At 37.2% G+C, this 21303-nt stretch overlaps 1 protein-coding gene across 9 annotated transcripts in view; it reads left to right on the top strand.

Moving 5' to 3' along the window:
• Positions 1 to 21303, top strand: part of PTPRM (protein tyrosine phosphatase receptor type M) — a 482101-nt gene that overhangs the window by 277877 nt on the left and 182921 nt on the right. The window lies entirely within an intron of this gene.

Here is a 21303-nt window from a genome sequence, read left to right on the forward strand (position 1 = left end):
CTCACCACTTCACATAAACACTCATCTGGTCGACAGATCAGAAGATTAAATTTTTTCACTGGCAAGTAAGAAATCCAAGTAAAAGCTAGCAAGCTATCCAGGCTGTTTGGAAACCCATGGCAGATATCGCTGGAACCCGAAAAGCAGCCAGGCTTCAAGCACTCTGAATACAAAAGCTTCAGTCTATTTTCCACAACCGTGAAGAGAAGTGGGGCACTTCCATTGCTGTTGTGAGTACATGGCAGCTACAGGGCTGGGCCTCAAAGTTGCGATCCACTTCTCAGAGAAGAGGTACTGGTATCTCAGTCTGTTTTCTGTATTGCATGATAGGAGTGCAGCATTAACTCCCATGCATGAATTATGGAAGCAGACATCATGAGTATGATTATAAATTCAGAATAAGTGAACAAATTAGTTTTGAAAAGGGAAGATGCTGATTTGCACAATAAGACACGTGTTAGCATTCTGTGTGGGCAAAAACATGGCAACAGCACATGCGAATAAAAGCATTGCAATATCTGTTTTAGCTCTGTCCTTTCACAATTCCTACCTAGCACGTTATGTAATCTAGCATGTTATCGTAATTTCCTTTTAGTCGCAGTGACGTGACATGGTAATGCAGTAATAAGAAAAAAAATATCATGTAGACACATTAAGGAGAGAAATATCAAAATTATACATTAATCAGGAGACGTTTGGAAAGATTCCAAATAAAATTAAAAATGAACTTTGACCTTTCAAGAGCTCACTGATAAAACAGTCAGGATATTTGGTGGGTTTATGATAAAGAAATGGTTATGCAGAGATAATGCTACTATGTTTTCAAGTACCGTTACTAACTCACTAGTATTCTGAAATGTCATGTTCAAAATATAGCCTTTGAAATACTGTGAGACCACAAGATCTAAAGAGCATGAAAGGAACTTACTGTCCATTCTTTAATTTGCTTGCCACAAACATCCTTTCTATTGTTTAAGGGTCTGTAAACATAAAGGCTTGAATTTTATGCTGTACAGTTAGCTCTTGCCTGCAAACTCTATTTCTAAATCATAGGTTTACAACCTGTAAAGAATCCAGTAAACTTGTCTGAGGACGTCTGTGGTACAGAAGGGTTTTATTAATGCCCATAATTGTCACTTCTTTATAGCAACAAGTATAATTATTTACAGCAGAAGGGTCAATTTCAGTTTCATTGAGGGAACAGTACAATAATTGCTTATGCTGTAAAAATGCTGTAATTCTTTTTTGTTATATAGTAGAACTTGTCCTTGGACTTTTACTGTGACTTGAGTTAGAATTTATGGTACGCGTTGCGTGGGCACGCGTGGTGCAGTTTCACATGTCCTGCTGGCTTGTTCAGAAATTTCCATGGTATTTTACTGTGAATTCAAACATAGTCCCTGGGTAAAAGGAGCACTGATTCTTGATTTAAGTAGCAATTTGTGTCACTGAGAACCCAGCATGTAATGCTATCTGTCATTTAGCAATGCGATTAATAAAAATTAATCTATGATAAATAAGGCAAGCTAGAGAAATTCCAGAATAAAAGAAAGAATAGATTATTCCATATCTCTGAAGAGATTACTTTTCAGTTTCATAACTCACCAATACATTCTCATGGGCTATGGTTATAATTAGCAACTGAAAAATTTGCTGCACTGTTACGAGGCTCTGCCTTTGGTGTTGGGGTTTTTTTACCTTCCCTCCACATGTGGACCTAACGTAGGATGCAGTAGAGACTGTATCTTTGCATAATTACTAATGATAGTTGTCGCTGTATTGCTTACCTCTCATTCTGACAGTACGATAGTCCAGTTCAGCTAGGCTAGTTCTCTGCTAACATCGTTTGGACCACTGGGTTTTTCCAGTCTCCCTGGTGAAGGCTGAAGTCCAGCAGCAATTCAGCTGGTGAATCATAAACTCTTGGAACTCATACCCTATTTTGCTGGCTTCGGACTGCCAACTTCAGTTAGAATTGATAAAACATGTTTTTGTTAAACCTGCTTACTAAAATGAACAGCTCAGTCTCTGAGTATGCAAGACACAGAACACAGTGTCATTTTTCCATGATCCCTTTGCAAGGACTGGCTACTCAGTGCTCAGCTTAGCCTACCTGAGCTCAGACTTTAGGCATGCATATTTACTCATGAATTCTGTATGCCCTGTACCATTCTCTGATACTGAGGCCAACTGGCTAAAACTAAATCATGTTCATACTGCAGAGCTCCCAGGCACAACGACCACCTACAGACTGCCAGCTGGAAATGGGCCCTGCTTCACATCTAGAAATTCTGGGGACACTGGTAGCTGGCTGGTGCCAAAGCCCTTGCTGGGGACCTTTCAAACCATTTAACAGGAAGGGCGATGTTGCATTTCTCTATTCAGTCTCCTTTTATCCATATAGCTTAGATGGATTTTAGGCAGCTCAGTGTTAGCAAGTCTGAGCCAGCAGCCTGTTGTCAAGTACTGCTATGTTCTCAGTAAACCAGTAGAAACCTCTAACTAGGAGCACAAAGTTCTTACAGCTCCTCCTAGGCAAGCAAGAGACCTGAAGTCTTTGTTCGTTTCTCATGAGACTTTTAATGTGTTATATTTTAGATGGTCATTGAATACAAACAGAAATAATGGACAGAATAGAATAGGAGAGTCTGTTCAATTAGGTTCCTTCATGAATGGTCTCTTGGATCTCTTGTGTTTCTCTGTCAGCATACTAGTCCAGCCTCAGCAGGAGACCACAGTAATGCTGTTCAGATGGCTAGAGGGTGGGAGTGGTATGGTAAAAGCCTCTCAGGTTGAAAACAGTATTGAACCCTGGTGTCCAGTTTCTGAGAACACACTCAAGTTCTTAGGTTATTGTGGAAAAAGCTGGCATGACTGCTAACGTCTCGAGACAGCTCAGACATTTGTATCCTAAGCAGATGTAGACCTATATACAGTAAAGCCTCAAATAAATTGCCTTTCCGGTCTTTAATGTAAACAACGACTTCTGGCTGAGTTTATGTAGGTCCTCAGCGATGGGCACATTGATAACTCTGTAGCGACAGTATGAGAGGTACAATTCCACCTTCATCTCAGAGTAGCCCTCTGGAATTGTAAAGAGACGTGTTTATCTTTTCCACTGTGTATAGGGTATTTCTGGGCACTTGCCTTGAGAGGGAGAGGTGTTTAGGAACCATAATAAAAGAGTTATGAGCATCGCTGGAAATTACTGCATTGCATGATTTTTTTAAAGGTGTACTGAGTTTATATATAGCTGAGTTCAAACACGGAACAACTAGAGCACTCCTTGGAAATGTAACAAAGGGATGCTGTTGCCCTTTGTTTACTGAAGTACGACAGGGATTTATTTTTGTTTTACTGTGTGCTGTGGAAGGATTGGAGGGGGAGTACGCAAGTCAGCTACATTTCCCCAAATGGTTGTTGAATGGGATTAAGTGAGCATGTACTTTCTGGAGACATTTTAAAGTCATTTTCTGACAACACGTATCACAATAGCCATATGTTAGTTTGTGGCCACAGTGCTGAATGACCCATTCTGAATTCCTGTAAAATTGTGGTTAGGAGTTGTCAGGCACATACAACCCACTGCTGTCTCTCGGAGCTTTCACTGCTGATCTTACTGTGTATTATGCATGTGTGTTTTCCATGTCCTTGACATCAATGTGAAATTAGATTTTCCACTATGGCTTATCATCTCACTACAGTTCTTTCGTTTACATGGGGGTTTGGATCTCATCAGTACTTTTACTCTCAAGTGCTGGATGCCAAAGTGAGATGTCCCAAATGAAAAGTATGGAGTTGTTTTCAGTGGTTGTTCACCCATTTGACTTAATAAGCACTCAAGTCAGTCTTGCAGGTCATATTGGAAGCCATAGCTGCTTGGGCCGTTTGTACTGAAGCCTTGGCAATGTTGCACATCAATCTGCTTTAACCATATCATAGATTTTATAGTTTTTGTGGTTCCATTGCTTTTAATTCATAAGTATTTAAATTGACTATGTATTTTTAAGTGGTTCACAAGAGCTTTAAACCAGTGGCCATGAACATGTTCATTGTGCTGTATTGTGAAGTACTGAATTATCAACTGAGAGGTGACCCAATAACATTCTGCATGTTTTGTTTATAGATGTCTAAATATAATACATTATAATCCATTTGGCAATAGAAGTAGATCCTGCCTGCAGCACTGGATTGGAATGCTGCACAGAAAATACTGAACAGCCTTCAGGATTAATCTCCTACAAGTAGGATGAGATACAAAGTTTGCATTTTATGAGCTAATAACTAGGATGCATGTAGTAAGGTAGAGGCTCATTTTTGGAAATAGCAGAGAATAAAGTGTGTATTGGTGGCTTGTGGTATGTGAATCATCAAAACATGGTATGTCTGTGAAATAGACAAAGAGACCATACACAGCAGGTGGGGTTTCCAGCAAAGGTGACAAGCTGTAAATGCCAGTGTACAAGACATTGGCAAGACCTCATGTGAACTCCTGTGCCTAGTTCTGATCTGCTAAGAAATAATAATTTTACTAGCACCACAGCAGCAAAGCGTTACAGCATAAATGATCAGGGAACTGGCAAACCTGTGTTACATGTGGAGGGACCAAGAGAACTAGACTTGTTTCAGCTAGCCAATTAAGGCCAAGAGAAGACATGGTTGTTCTCTAAAAATACATCAGAGGAATAAACTTCAGAGAGGAAAAAGAAGAATTTCAGTTCAGAGAGCATGTAAACGAAGAGCTCAGATATAAAGTCCCTACCCAGTGGTGAACTGAAGTTCTGAAACAGGTACAGATAAAAGTATCAGGAAGGTGATACTAGGTAAATTTATTAAAGTTATGAGATGCAGTATTTTGTGAGAATTAGTCACGGTGGTGCCAGAATTCTTTTTCCAGTTTTCTATACATGGCAGCACACAGAAAAGCACAAGCTTTTGTCAAGGTGCTCACACAGACTAGGGTTGTCTTCACCAAGGAGCCAAAAGTCAGTGGGGTTTTTCTCACAATTTAGGTCACAACACAGAAGTTACCTGTACCATTTTCTTTGCCTTTTCCATAGACTCTTTGACAATGATGCATGTTCATACTGATGTTGACCTCAGGATTTTTTCTTCCACTGTTGTGATTTTTGAGCAAGTTTGTACAAGCCCTTTGTTCACTAGGAAACATTAAATGGTTGCATTAAAAAAAGATTCTGTTACTAATGCGTATATGTATAGCAGGAGGACTGTGATTTCCAGGACCAAGTAATTTGGGGGAATTTCTGACTCCCAGTATAAATAATTTTGATTGACCCAATCTGTGTCTACTAAAGGATTTTGATCATGCATTGCAAGCAATCAATGAATGTTTTTATTTGATATTAAGTGGTATTAAAGGAGATGACAGAATAAAAAGGAGTGCTACATGGAAAGAGGAAGAAAAGCTATAGATGTGCTCCAAGTGCAACACTGTCATTTCCCATACTGGTTGCTGAAAGAGTATTCATTTTACTGAACATTAACATGAAAACTTTCCTTCTGTTACACTGTTCTTCTAAGTAGGAAAGGAAATCGCTGGCATTTACAATGAGCATCACGACTCTAAAGCACTGCTAAGTAAAAGCTAATCTGCTCAACTGGATTACATTAAATGACATAAAAAAACATTAGAGTCACTTACTGGGCTCTACAACTGAAATCAGCAACTCTTTAGTCAGGAGCACTATAAATGCCTCAGCCTAAAGCAGTCTCAGAGAGCTATAGGACAGAAGTCTATAGATGTATAAAAATGCTGAATTTAGGGAGAAATTACCATGGGGAAATCAGAGGAGGGCAAATGAATTAACTGTGTTCTCACATCTAGAGTTGAAGCTGTTTTCAAGATTAGCCTCATAGGGCAGCAGAAGCACAAGGGCAAAATCTCATCTGTATTTAACAGTTGTGCTAATCCTGAACTGTGCAGAATCTTTTATCTATGGCCAGATTTCCTGTGGGAAGAGCTGTACGATGTCATGCTGCCAAGGTTTCTATGCCACCTAATCCTACTAGAGTCATTCCCAGTGCAGGGAAGAGGACGAGTTATACTTTCACTGGCAGAATAGAAGGTCAGCCTTGTATTTATCCACAGAAGTCCTGAGAAACTGGAGATGATGCTACAAACCCTGACTGTTTTTCTGTGTCTGCCTGCATCATTCTGCACTGCTGATTAGAGTGCCCTGCAGAGCCTTTTTGCAGAGAAGAAACGATGAAAGCGAACACAGAGAGTAATCTCCATTTCCAAATTGCTGGACCAGAACCCACTGCATTTAAGTTGTGGAAAGAGGCAATAGCACTGATACGAGAATTTTGTTGTGGTTATTTTGCTGTGGTCCTGCTCTCCCACAGCAAAGTCAGCAGGAGAAAATGCATCCTCTGCCTTGGAATGCTTAAGGGGTAACCCTAGGCTTTTCAGTTGCAACTGAAACACAGGCATGTGCTGCTTTCCACCAAGTCTCTCACGAAAGCATAGCATCTGGCAGAAGGAGAAAATGGACAAGTGAAACATCTTAAACCACCGCAAGAGATCTGTTTGAGCTAGTCTATCCATGCTCCATGTTGTATCCCCTGGTTGAATAGATTAAAAACTTCATATCCTCTGTGAGTGCTTTAATGAGCAGTAAACAGTTGTCAAGCTTTGAATCAAAAAACCTGTTGAAATTGGCTTGTGTATTTGTTCAGCTACCTCAGCAAATATTTTTCTTTGTGTGCTGCACACAAACCAGCAGGTTGCAGAGCACCCTTGAAAAAGGGAGAAAATAAGCATTCTCCCTCTACTTAAACCACTCATTTTAATACACCTATTTGCTTAAATCCGCAACCCAATTCAGTAGTGAGTTTCCAGTACACAGCTTTGTAGGATATAGAAAGATCTCATTCTTTTAGTGTTAGTATTGTGTCATTAATCCATTAGCTGATCTCCTGCTCCAAATACTACTTCTTCATATCTATGTAGTATCCAGGCTCCTTGACCTATTTGCATATGCGTATTATTTTGCATTCATAAATAAGAGCTGTGCAACTTGCCATTGTTACATTTCCAAAGTATCCACACCTCATGGACACTTTCTAGTGTATAGTCACAGCACTGCCGGAGTTTGTGGTTTACTAAAAAATATTGAAGAAGAATATTGCTTACTTGTAATTGGTTTTTCTTAGTAGAAGTGATTTTGTTTTAATTTTTTAACCCCTGAAGATGCTGCAGTGTATGTGCAGATCTTTATGTTGCAATTTTAAACCTATAAGCTGTATATTTCTTTTTCCTCCTTTTTGCGAACTGTGTCCCTAGGAATTTGCAGGGAACAGAATAAAACCCACTGCTTTAGGGTGCAGCTCTTACATAATAAATATAAATTGTGAGTTGAATACAGGAGAATGAGCAATAGTGTATCTTATTGTTTATGTATGGATTTAGACCTGAAGAAATCTTCCTATTCTTTAAGAACATCACATTATTTCTTGAAGTATTTTTTTTATTATCCTTATACTTTATCTTTGTGTAGCTACTGGTCTTCTTCAGGGCTATTGAGGAAGAAACCTGTGGTTTGCAAGTGGTCCTGTACTTTTCTACTGAAAGTAGAAATTACTCAGGCAGGCTCTCACATGAAGACTGCCTCTTTTTCTGTTACTCCATTCCTTGTAATTGCAGTACAGTATTTTATCACATTATATCCAGCAACTCTGAATTTTGCAGAATAACAACAACGTAGTATGGTATTTCTTAAAAAAAAATATTTGAATCTCAAAATTATTTAGTGGAAATAACACATTAATCCTATGTAGATGTAAAGAACTAGGAGTGTCCCTGTTAGGTGGGAGTCTGTCTTCCTGTTTTCTTGGGAATCCCAAGTGAACTGGTCATTTAGACCTTGCTAGATCTATTCTCTACCTAATTTGTAAAGACAGGGTAATAGCACTGTGTTACGTTCTTTAATAGAAAAAATAACTAATTTGTTTTTTCTTTGCACCCTGGCTTAACGTAGCAGGAAGGCACCAGGTGGAATCTGATGGTTCAGGTGCCATCAAGGACTTTGCTGGAGCTGCGTGTGGTAATGAACCTTTCCATTCTAGTCAGAAGCAGACATACAATTTGCAAGCAGTACTGTGCTTTCATTGACTATCAGAGAGTCAGATTACACTCTCAGAAATGCTACCAGTGACTCTGATAAGATGGGCTGTGTGATCTCACAGGTTGTTGCATATTTGTTTGCATGTGTTCAGACTCCTGGAATTTCCTTTTGTTTCTTCCTCACTGATCTGTACTTCAGTACCATTGTGCATTAATATTTTCTTTCTCTCTGACAGATTGAAAAGAAAGGTTCAGCCAGCTCTGCCATGGCTTTCAGTTTTGAATATTTCCTTCAGATCCCCTCTAACTTCGTTCTTTTTCAAACTAAATTATTTTAGACAGTTTTGCTTTCTTTAATTGTTTTCAGTCTCTGACAAGACTTTACTCCTTTTTCCATGCTTTCCGGTTGTTTTATGAATTGGCCTTGGCAACCTGAAAACTGCTGCGTTAAATGGTGTAATAATGGCTTATAAAAGCACCTCAGTCGCTGTACCAAGATATTTTTATCTCATATTTATGAACTTATCATTTTTCTGTGTTCTTTTTAGAAAGAAATTAAGCAAAGAACATAAAGCTTATTAAGAAGCTTTGAAATGGTCTTTGGATCATTCCAAGTATCCTAAATGTAAATTCATTGAAAGTATGTTTTCTGGCTTGGTACCAAAATATATTGCCATAGCTTCAGCAAAATTCGTAGAAATAGAAATCACTGTTGCATAGTTCTTCAGACAATTAAAATCTTATTTTATGATATAATGGCACATTTTAGCCTGCAACAATACATAAGATCGCTTGGTTCTTATGATTAACAACTATGCATAGGATTTCAAGGTCATATTATTTGATTTGGACTAACTTGTTTTGTTTGTCTACACAAACAACTAACCTGTTGTGCTTGTTTACAGTCTGGTAACATTTTAAGTCTTTGGTAATTCATCTGACTCCACACTCAGGTAAATCAAACAGATGAACAGAAAATTATTTATTAAGAAGGCTTGAAATAATTTATATTTTACTGCTGGTATTTTTTTGGGGAAAAAAAAAGGCTTTCTAAGATAGTAGGACCACATCTGCTACAGTCTGGTGCCGAGAAACTGCCAATCTGACTGAAACAAAGACTCTTAGAATCAACTGCTAATTCTTATCGACTTTTATACCATATAAGGTGATCATTTTGCATACTGTGTATGATATCTAACCTTTAATTATAATTGCTGTGACATTGTGCTTGTTACAAATTTCTAATTACTAAATTGCAATGACATCAAAGAAAAATATGCTCAGATAAAAAATCTTTAAATTAGTTAAGTCAAAAAAATCAGCAGCAAAAATCTTTCATCTTGACCTAATTTACTTGAAATTCTATGCCTGATGTGAAGACTAATAACAGGTGGCCTTTTAGGGAGCGCACAGCTTGAATCTAATGTTCTAGTTGTTCTTTTATTATCCCAAACCTCTATAACTAAAGGATTTTTTCACCCTGCCCTTTGTTCACAATATGGGACTGTAATTGAGTTCATATTTCTCACCCAACATTTCAGCTGTAATTAATATTTTATTATATCAGATTTTATCACTAAATAGCCTAGCAGCAGGGTATTGAGCCACACACACACTCCCACATACATGTACACACACAAGCAATTGTGACTTACTGATGCCAAGCAAGTTTCACGTAATGAGTTATGGTTGAGAGAATACAAAATACATTCATGGTACCCAGCTAATATTCCAAAGTAATTTAGGACTGATCTTATCTTGATCAAACCAGGACAAAGAGAAATTAAAGTTACAAGAATGAAATATTCAACACTGTTATTATATCAAACGTGGCATCTAAGAAAAATTGTCTGTGCAAGACCAGCTATTATCTGTTTTCATTATTATATTTTATGAGCAACAACAGTTTAGGTCATATGCTTTTTTTACTAGGAGTTACACACTCTGTTACACAGTTAGTCACTGTTGTCTGAGCCTTGCTAAGCATGAGCACCTCCACAGCATGACAGATGTAAAAATCTGAGCATTTAAATTGATAATGCTATTTTTTCTTTAAAATGGAATAAACCAAAATGCCTTCTTTTCACCGCACTGCAGCATGAGGGGTTTTTGATACTCTAAACTATTTTGGCTGAAATAAGGTGTTTTAGTAGAAATTTTGAAGATGGAGGCAGTCTTATCATATAAATAACAGTAAACAAGATTGGACAGCAATGTTTCCTAAACCTAGATAACTTTGATGATCAGTGGTTTTCCTTATAAAAGCCTCCCACATAATTTGGGACTGACATTCCTGCTCCAGGCAGGATTTTACAGAAATCCCCCTCCCATTTTGCCTCTCCCTGTCTGTTTGTCCTCTTTTCCTCTGTGCCACTCTCTCTCCTCACCCCCCTCTCATGCTCCTCCTCCTTCCCCCTTTCCCTCCTTCCCTCCCTGCTTTGAATAGATGATTGCTGGAAATGAATACTCAAGACAGAGTTCACCAGCAGGATAGCGTAGAGGCAGCCCTGTAGTTGAAATGGTCTGTTAATTCTTTGGTAACAACAGAAACAGCCTCTTGAAACATCTCTCTGCAACATTTTTATGATTATTATTTTTATTTGTTTGTACATAACAAAGTTGCCCAGATAATGAGTAGGCCTGCCTTCCCCAAGGGAGAGCTCTGTTGTAGAGATGAAGAGGAGCTAAGCCTCTTCACATGGCCAGGGGGGGAATTACAGTGTGTTTCTGGTTACTGAAAACTGTAGTCTTACTGTGGTAGGAAGGATGGCTAGAAGATAGAGCACTGGGGCTTAATGCAGAAGAGAAAACAGTTTTATTTCTGGTGTGGGTAGGGACAACTTCTGTAGCTTTCTGCAAATCATGCTTTCTCCACTCCTTTGTCTAAAAATAAAATAAATGCATATAGCATATTTACTTTCTAAAGAAAAAGAGGAAAAGTCATTTACGTATGGTTGTGAACAACTTGGCAATGGTGGGTAGTGTTGTAATAAGCAGATGTATGTATAGCTAACCGTATGAAGAGGTTGGTTTGGGGTTTTTTTATTCACCTCTTACATGTTGCTCACCAGAAGATCTCAGAATAATGGCTTTGTGGAATATTTTGTGGAATTATTATCCTTATAATCCATCCCTGGTTTTCATTCGTTTTAAAGCCATATTGTGAGCAAACCACAAAGGAGATAGGAGGCATCCCTATTTTATTCTGCTCTGTAGTCAAGTCAGCCTCAAAGCCCTGGAGAATCTGAAGCCTTAGGTTAGTTCAGTTTAGACCAGCATCATTTAAGTTAGTGATACTGCTGCTTGGGCTTTAAATTAAGAGCATAAAGCCTTGTGGAGAGAGATCAATAGTATCTGGTGTCTACAGGGACTGAGCCCCTACACTCAGTAGGAATAAAACTTGTTCACTTGCAAAATGAAGAAAGGAAATACTCCTTGGCTTGTGTGTGCTATGTAATATATCCAAGATAATAATTAAACTTTCTGGAACATAATTAAGTTAAGGTTTACACCTGATTTTATGATGTTTTCCTAAGAAAACAAAGCTTATGTCTATGTGTTCCTTCCCTAATTAATATTGGAAATTTTCAAGTGCATATGAAATAGTTTAAATATTGCATAAATTGTAAGTTTCTCCCACATTTTGGAGTCTCTGGGTACAGTGGAAAGACCCAGATTAGCATCTATGATGGATAGGCTGTGTTACGGCATGAACTAATTGGTTCATTTCATTTGGTCCATCAGTAGACAGCTACAATTCACGCACCAGCAAGCCCACGTGTAGCCCAGAAGCATCCACACAGCATGTGTTGCCTCTTTTCCAGCCAATATTTGGGAGATACTAAAAGGAGCTGAGCATATTGAGGGTGGGAGCTGGGTATCGCAGATGACATGTGGAATATGATGGGATTACGGCATGTTCTTGGGTACATATTCTGAACTTCTTGCTGTAAAACTCATAGCGTCTTAGTCTATTTATAAGGCTTTGAAGCATCTTCTGTTTCAAATGACATGTAAAGAACCCAGTACCACATCAATGTAAATTGAATGTTGTCCCATATATATGAAAGAGATATTAGCAGAGAAGCATCTTGCAGCAGTCATTTTTGGATAAACAATTGCCCCTCCCACCCCCCCCCCCCCCGCCCCGCCCCGCGATTTCATAACTATATTATGAAATACAGTAACTTTATAAATTACATGAAATATGTTTGTAAAAGGTGTTTGGTTTCATAAAATAGTTATGAAATCAAAATTTTTTTGCAAACATATTGCATGTAAACCATGAACCATGAAAAGTACCCAAGTTGTTAAAAATGCTTTGTTTAAAGTACATCCATATTAGATAGACATAATTTTTCTTTTATATTTTTACTACTACTTTTTCTTTTGCTTCTTGTTTATCAAAGGTGATGGTACATCTCAACCTGTTTTTAGTACATTTTTTGTTCTATTTTTTTCTTTCCTTCTCTACATTCCTACCCTGTGTAGCTTTCTGTGTTTTTAAATATTTCAATCTTTTTTTTGGTTTTGTTTGCTCAGTTTTTCTTTATTTTTTCACATGCACAGTTAATTACCTGTGAACTAAAACTATTTAAATGTGTCCTTACAGTCTCTTCATTCTAAACATTTCTTTCCTACAAAATAAAAAAATTTGGTGCCCTTCTTATCTTGTCACTTGCAGTCTGTAATTAGTAGCTAGATCTTGTTCATATAGTATGGAGCACATTAGGGCAGATCTATAATCAAATATGTCTTTAGCCTGTACAGTAAATGCACAGTTAACAGCTGAGAGAATTTAAAAATATGGGGCCAGATCTCTCTTGCCTTGTATTACTTACACCTGTAGAAAATAACTTTGAAGTCAGTGTGAAACAGTACCATTGTAAGCATGTTTAATTTTGTTTTCATTTTGCATTCACTTTATTCTGTGCAGGACTACAGAATATGTACAAAGTCTGCATACTTTCTTGACATTTATGAGTGAAGAAAAAGCAACTAAATACATAAATCCATATTAAGTACGGAGAGCACAAGTTACAGAGAGGTTGTAAGTGGTTCAGAAAAAGTATGTTTCTGATCATAAGGTTTTTGTGACCTGCAATATTATAGAACTTTTTTTTCAGCAGAAGAAATAATATTGAAAAAATTTACCTTCAAAATGACAAAGGGACATATGTGCTCTGATTTATTTACCAACAAAACTGTTATGTTTTGAGTCATCATTTATGATAACTGAATCTAAAAGCAGAAAAGTTTCACAAGCATTTTGTGAATGGTACATGATTGCCTGCCATTATATATATGCCGTTATAAGGTTGAAGATCAGCTGAACATTCTCTGCCCATGATGTAGCGTGCTTAGATTCTGTAAAACAGTGAATCTGTATAATAGGAAGTAAGGCAAAAAATTAAATACACTGTGTCATCAGGACTAGGTGGCACCCATCTCACCACAGTGAGGTGGAAGGAATGTGCGTCATTGTCTCCTTTTCCTTTCTTTCAGATTTTCTTGTTTGAATTTTTGGAGCCCAGGCTCTGATGTCTCCTAAACATCCTAGAAAGTCCAGACATGCAAAAGAGAAATTTATCAGTTCTTCTGTGTTTGGAAAAAAAAAATAATTAAATCCATGACAAACTTATGGTGCCATTGCTTTACTACTGTCACAGCCCATTTGACTCTTCTGCTGTTAAGATACTATATAGCAAGTGTTTTCCTTCTCAAAGGAATCATGTGTTGTCATATCCTTCCCTGATGACTGTGGCTGGAGGAAAGAACAAGCAAAATATCTTTAACTTCCAGTGACATAATGCTCCCCATATAAGAACGGTTGGGATTTTCTGTATAAATCTGTAGGAACTCTAAGGAGAGGTTTTCTTGGATGTATTTTTTCCCAGAAAATCCCCTTTGTACATACTGACTTTTAAGTCTTTGAGCCTGTCCATACGAAAGACTTGGGCAGTCACAAAGCAGCTTAGGAGTTTTACATTAAAAACCAGGTACCATTCCCCGATGGACTGGGTCTGTGAAGATAAAGCTTATTACAACACCTCAGAGTTTACATTTGGGACTGTCTCTATGGGCTGTCTTATCTCCTCCTTTACAGCTGTTTAGGTATTTCTGCTTTGATTGATCTGAGAAATAGGGCTCCTTGCATGCCAATGGAGACACTGTGTATTAGTCCCTCTTGTGTTCACTCCAGGTCTGATTCTGAAAGATTTGTGGCTTTCTCCGATTTTACTTTACCCATGGGCTGGGAATTTCAGGTGCCAGTAACTGTGCTTCCTGAGAACTAAGAGAGATCCTGCCTTGGAGAATGTAACCAGGCTTATCACTTCACTTGCAAAGCCAGTAAATAAAGCCAGGTGTGGAAGTAGAATCTTTCCATTCAAGTTTCAACAAGCTACTACCACAAAGTGTTTTCTTTCTTTAGTCCCTTTCCTACATTTTGGAAGTACCAGCTGTCCCTCAGACTTAGACACCTGCCAAAGATCGATGAACTTTTCTTTGCATAAAACCTCCAGACTTCAAGTAAAGATGTAAACAAAAAGTTACAGGGATTTAAGACTCCCTTCACTCGCAAAAAGAAAAGACAATTACATCAAGTGCTTAAATGTTAACAGTTGCAAGAATTTTGATTGCTTCTCTGTTGCCAATATTATTTGAAATATTGCCTAGTTCACCTTTTTTCCCTTTATAATTAGATCCTAGTATATTATTTAACGATACTTGCATCATTGTTGGCACTGGTACAGGAGCCTTAATTTGGAGGTTTTGTTTGGTCTGTTTGTTTTTCTTTACTGTAAGTCTTTTCATATCTGAACCTTATGTTCATGCAAGTATTTGGTTTTTTAAGCGTCTTCATTTTTTTTTCTCATTTTAGAAGCTATAAAAGGCAAGGCTGTATTTTGCTTAAAGCCCAGAAAATCTCTAATCTCTCAAATAAAATAGAAATAGTTCATGAAATAGAGGGGACTAGCTTGAAGAGGCTTCTCCATCATTAGTAGGCATACTCATTTGTCCTTTTGCTAATCAAAAACACCCTGTTTTTTCTACTAAGCCATGAACTCCCAAGTTTATGTAGGCATCAATCCCTATCTCACCTGTAACAAAGCCAATTCACTCAGAAAAAAAAATAGAATAATTCCAAACTCATACAGATTGCGTTATTTCTAATTCTTGGACAAGAAAAGTGACCCCTCCCAAATAAACTATCCATTTTATGTTGTTTCAAGCTGCCCTTGTTCTGTGACCATACCCTCCCCAGGAAAAATTCTTACTGCATCTATTTCTTTCAGCCTAGAAAAGCTGATCTTGAATGTAGCAATGGTCTTTCTTTAAGAGACCATAAGCAGAGAAAACACAACTGAACAGTGTGTGCTTCCCTCTTTGACAAAATGTGCAAAATTCTACAGCGGTCAGTGGGACAGGACTAACTCTTCAGCTGGGTCTGTGGCTTCACATCTGTACTGAAAGTGACTGCACATGGAGTATATTTCATTCATTATATACTATGTGTTGCTGGAACTCCTGACCCATTGGCAGAGCCTGTGTAGCTATGATGGTGAGACACCAGATAAATAGGGAATTGTTCAATGCCACCTGTAATAAATATATAGACTCTTGCTCAGTAGGAGGAGAGTTAGTGGCTATTTCTTGTAGTCTTCTATTTGCCTGCCAACCGTAAATTATAAATTCCTGTCCTTTAAAGAGTAATTTCCATCTTCTGTTTCAAGATACGGTTTACGTATGCTTTCTAGTACTGTAAAATTTTTAAGTTACAGGATGAATTGCAAGAACCTAGTGCAATATAAGGGCAGGAAGAAATAGATCAAAATCTCCAATGTTAATCCATGTAGATATGTTATGAACACATCAGAGACAACTGATTACAAGGATGAAAAGGACGTTATGCTGTAATTATAGAAAAAAATTGTCCAAGGGTTGTCTTTTTTTAAAGAAGCAGTATTAAATGATAAACTTATTAAATAATGTATGATGAGAAAAGATATATGAAACTTTGAATGCAAAACATGAACAAAACAACTGATTTTTTATAAAATGGTCACGGATTAAATGGCTGTACAATAGAATTTTCAGTGTCTACACAAATATTGTTGAAATTGTAGGAACCCTATAGACTGTTACAGTTTGAGCAATCAAGTTCTTCATGGACATAAAACTGAGATAATAAGGTTGGGTTTCGATTTCTTAATCTTGCCATCTATTGGAACTTTAGTATTTTAGTAGAAGAATGCAGCGATGTGATTCTAGCATATAGATAAAGTAGGGCTATGGGAATAAGCGACTGAAGTAATGGTCAATGTGTAGATTAAAGTTTATTCTGTTGCTTGAATCTGTTAGCATTAAAACAAAGCAAGCATACAAGTTGAGATACAGAAATAGATCTCTAAAAAGTGCCACTTACATATGTTTATAATAAAGCACGAGACTAGGAGACTTACTACAATGAGCAGAAAACTTCAAATTAAGCTCTACAATGTCACCATAACAGTCTGCAAAGGTAGCCCAACAGTATACATAGCTGATGAGGGCACTGTTAGTGGAGTTTAACAGCTTTGCAGGCTTTTACATTTTCTAGGAAAAAAACCAACTATTTTTTCATGGATAATAAAAAAGATCTTGAAGAGGTTTTAGTTTTGAACAGTTGAAGCAGGCCAGAGGCAATAAGAAACTTTCCCATTCTCATTTTACAGCTGGAGAACCAAGACACAAAATATTTAATTGACTTGCCTAAGATCACACACACACTAGTCGTATTAAGACTAGTAAATGCTCTTAATCTAGATTCAGATCCTTAGGTCATCTTCCTTCTGTAAAATAATTTGTAAAAAAATTATGGCTTCAGTTAGGTGAAGCATCAAGACTGTTTAAGAGAGAAAAAATAGACTTGACATTTCAATAATGAAGTAATCAAGCATGTTTCCCTTTGTTTTCAATTTGGAATTACTTTTGGTGGAGGTGTAATTATAAATTCATAAGTTTCAATTGATAAATACCTAGATTGTACAGGTGAAGAGCTTCTGTAGTAAGAATCCTGAAGTTCATGCTTGTATGCAGTAGGCCCTTCTTGAGAAAATTACTTTGTCACTTTGAATGAGGCTTTGATTAATAAAAATTTGATTTACTGCATTCCAATAGTGTGGAATAATGTCCTGAATCAACAAGTTACTAAACCCCATCATCTCATGTACTTAAGAACAGTTACACACTTAAGTTTTCTTTTGAACTGTTTTGTTGATTTGTCTAGTTATTCTTAACATCTTTGATTGCTGTGTTAACGTCTTCTTTCTTTTTTCATGTGTCTTTTTCCACTCTGAAAAAAACCCCCAATATATTTAGCAGACATTCACAGACCATTTTAGTTTAAGCAACCGAATTTCAGTAAATATCTGAGAAGCCTAATTTCTAACAAAATTTAAAGTCCTTATCATGTTCAGATTTGTATCTCTGGATAGTCATTTAATTTTGGAATTGTTAAAAATAAGTAACTTAAAAACTACATCAACATTTTCCTTTCCCAGACATCATATTTAATCCCCAAATTTGAAATACTTGAATCCTAGAGTTAAAAATAATACCCATGTGTTCCTTTCTTGATGCAACAGTAAGGTTCCGTCTGTATAAGTAGATTCAATTTCCAAGGCTTTGGAATACTATAGTAGAACTGCATAGTGTGAATTAAATTTAAATTACATTTCTTTCTTTCAGAAAGGCAATCTTAAGTTCTACCAATAGCCAATATGGATTTGATACCTTTCACTGTAATGTAGATTTTATTTTTTGGCTTACAGATAGGAAGACTTATTCTCTGAAATATAGATGTGTGGAAAAGGAACAATGCAACTTCAAACAAGCAGGAAATCTGACTAATACCTAAGAGCAATAATACAGTCATGGAGCAGTGCTAGCTCAATTGATAATCTTGAACCCTTTTTAGAGTAGGCAATTCAGTAGTTACTAAAGAAAGCAATTTTAGTAGTAAGAATTAGAGGAAACTTTTGGATTATAATTGTAATTGGGGCAATTTTGTAAAATTCATTAGCAAGATGATCTCATTTGTACAAATATAAAACGTATCACTCAAAGTTCTGTGAGGTTTCCATTGACCCAGGTGCTTATAATGTGTTAATTTACATCAGAGAAACAGCAGTGTGTGAAAATTGGGCAGCAGACAGGATTTAGTTATTTTTCATTAGCACTTGGACTTTGATAAAAGGGAACAGAAAAGAGCTGCTTGACCTTTCAGTGCTTAAATTATTAAAGAGCAAATAGATTTGAGGTCTAGATGCTTGCAAATCTAATTTGTCTTGTGGAGTAAGGATGAAAAGACATTTTGAGTTTGAAATTGCTCCAGTCAACTTAGTTCTTTCTTTAATGTATCTGAAGATGAATAGATGGCAGGCATTTAAAATGTAATATACAAGGAGTAGTGCATGTAGTATAACTAACATGAATTTGCCAGAGAAAAAGGAGCGTTGTAATGACAGATTTGTTATTAAAATATCTACAGTCTTAACTTTAATCACTAAATGAAAAATGAAAAGAACCTTCATTTCAACCAGTACTGAAACAGGTCATATTACCTTGTCTGGTTTGAGATCCCTCTTACATTCAGTCCTGCTGCAATAAAAAAGGTAACAATACTCTCTGCAAGGTGACATCCAAATAACTGAGTTTACTATCTGTCATGCTTTGGTGAAACTGAGGGATTCTTATCTTTGCTGTGGTATTAAGCAAGTGTATCCAACTTCACTACCTTGCAAGAATAGCTGTTTGCGTCACCTTTTCCTTTTTTTTCAAATACTCCATTTGAATTTTCAAATGGTATTTGTTGTAAATTCACTGTAAATTAATAATTAGAGGAGGCAATACACTCTTTTCAAAGTAGCTTGGAATCCTAGTTCTAAGCAACTGTGTTTTGTTCTAGAAAATTAACTGCTATAATCATGTCAAATATTGATTTGGAAGAGGAAAAACAAGATTGCAATGTGGATATTTCGTGGTTAGTTTTTACACATCAATTCTCACAGGATTAAAGAAAGGTTGTGATGTATTGACCTTCATTTACTACTCAGCATGGAATTAATCAACTAACAAAAATCTTTCTGCTAGATGTGTAGACTTTGTTGCGCAGAGTTGCAAAATGTACAGAAGTGACCTCTGAGTAGACCCTCAAGACATTTGTTTCTCTCCCTGGCTATACCAAACTTATACATGGTTAGATTTCTGTGGGGGGTTTATCATTAGATTAAAACATCTAAATTTAAGTGTCCACTTGTAGATGTCTACATGTGAGCTGACTATTTAGTTATTGGAGTACAGCCTAGAAAACAATTAAGTTAACCTAAAAGTAGATGCCTCCTCTCTAGTCAGGTCTTTAAGATCTCTTCCCTATACTGAATAGCTCTCCAATGACTGTAATGGGAGTTTACAGATGTATAGACATCTTCATGGTGACATTTGAATTTAAGTGTCTTAACATTAAACTAAATCTCATCCATGGTGACAGTCTAAATCAGTCAGAAGAAGAGGTATTAAGCATTCTCAGTGTTTCTGGGCATATTTTTGTGAGCGTAGCAAGTGCAGCATCTCCTACTGTAGATGCTAGATCTTAAAAACGTAGTGAACGGGGTCTATTGAACATGATCAGTAGATCTAGTAAAAGAACAGTAAGAAGGCCAAGAGAACTGGCGTTCTTCTGCCTCTTGGTGATACTCGGCTATGATGGCTCTGAAGACCTAGCATCGTGCTGTCATAGAATCATGAAGTCAGAAAGGATTGGGTTGGAAGGGACCTCTAAAGGTCATCTAGTCCACACCCCTGCCATGGGCAGGAGCATCTTCCACTTGATCAGGTTGCTTAAAGCCCCATCCAACCTGACTTTGAACAGTTCCCTTGATGGCACGTCATTCAAGCACACAGCATTATCGAAACATGCAAAGGCAGCTTGGGGGTAGAAGCAGTGTGTTAGTCTGGTTGTGCACTGAGTCAGTAAGGCTCCAGAGAGCGCAAGAGCTGGAAAGTTCTATGCCAGCGCTCAAAGCAGCTTGAATCTAGCAGAGCCCAAGCAGCTACAGGAGTTCACAGGCTATGAGCTGGCTTGGTGACTGCACAAAGTCCTCTCTCTTATTTCTAAACCAGATTTGCCTTCAGAAGGGGAATAGCCATAGCTGTGCAGTGATATGACTAATCCATTAAGCCTTGTTGGGTCCAGACTGAGACCTGCAGAGGCCCAGCCCAAGTGTCCCTGTACTTTGGGCAGTCTTCTGTAAACATAATCATCTACCTACAGAAGACTTGAGTGGGAACACGTTAGAAGACTATGTGGGTATTTCATCCTAAAGAAACATACCCTACCCAGAGATCCCTGATTTTTATGAATTATTAACTTGAGAGATCATAAATTGTTATTAGATGTAGATGATGTGAAAAATGTGGACATACTGCTGCTTTAACATCAGTTACCTATACTGACTTGCTTACCAGGATTAAAGATTCCAGGAGACAAATAATAATTAAGAATCACTGGTCCCCAGTGAAGCAGTAAACTTGCAAGCTGGTCCTCTTTAGAGACATGGACTTCCCACTTCACAAATTTGAAAGCACTGACTCAGGATTTTACAGTAGCTGCAAGGTTATAGTGATTACACTGTTTGCATATACAGCAGAAATCACAATTTCTTTGTCTTGCTTGAAAGTCCATAGCACCTTTACAGTGGAGAGGGATGGACTGTTCCCTGTAGGTCCCAGTACAGTAAAGAATTCACATGCAAACTGATTTGCTTTGCAGAATGCAGAAACACTTAAAAATATGGTTATCTCTAAGATAAAAGTGCTTTGCTGAGTGAGAGTAACTTCCATCAAAAAGTGTTTTATTCTTTCTCAGTAACAGTCAATATGCCACTGGAAAAAGACTTTTTTAAAAGACAATTTTAAAAGACTGTAATTTACTCCATGTGTGCTTTTATAAATAGTTATAATGTCAACAGTTAAACAAATACTATTTCCCATCTCATTGTAATTTATTTCTTCATTTTTATCTTACTACTCATTGCATTTCATTTAGACAAGATAAAAAGCTTAGAGAATGGAATCTATAGCACTAATCAAGCAAGCTTTTTTTCTGTACAAGAGTTCAAACAAGAAAATGTTCTGTGCATTTGCTATGTAAAAAGCTGTGATGTGTATGGCTA

Source organism: Falco peregrinus, chromosome 3 (genome assembly GCF_023634155.1).
Source record: "Falco peregrinus isolate bFalPer1 chromosome 3, bFalPer1.pri, whole genome shotgun sequence".
In the NCBI taxonomy this organism is placed as follows: domain Eukaryota; kingdom Metazoa; phylum Chordata; class Aves; order Falconiformes; family Falconidae; genus Falco; species Falco peregrinus.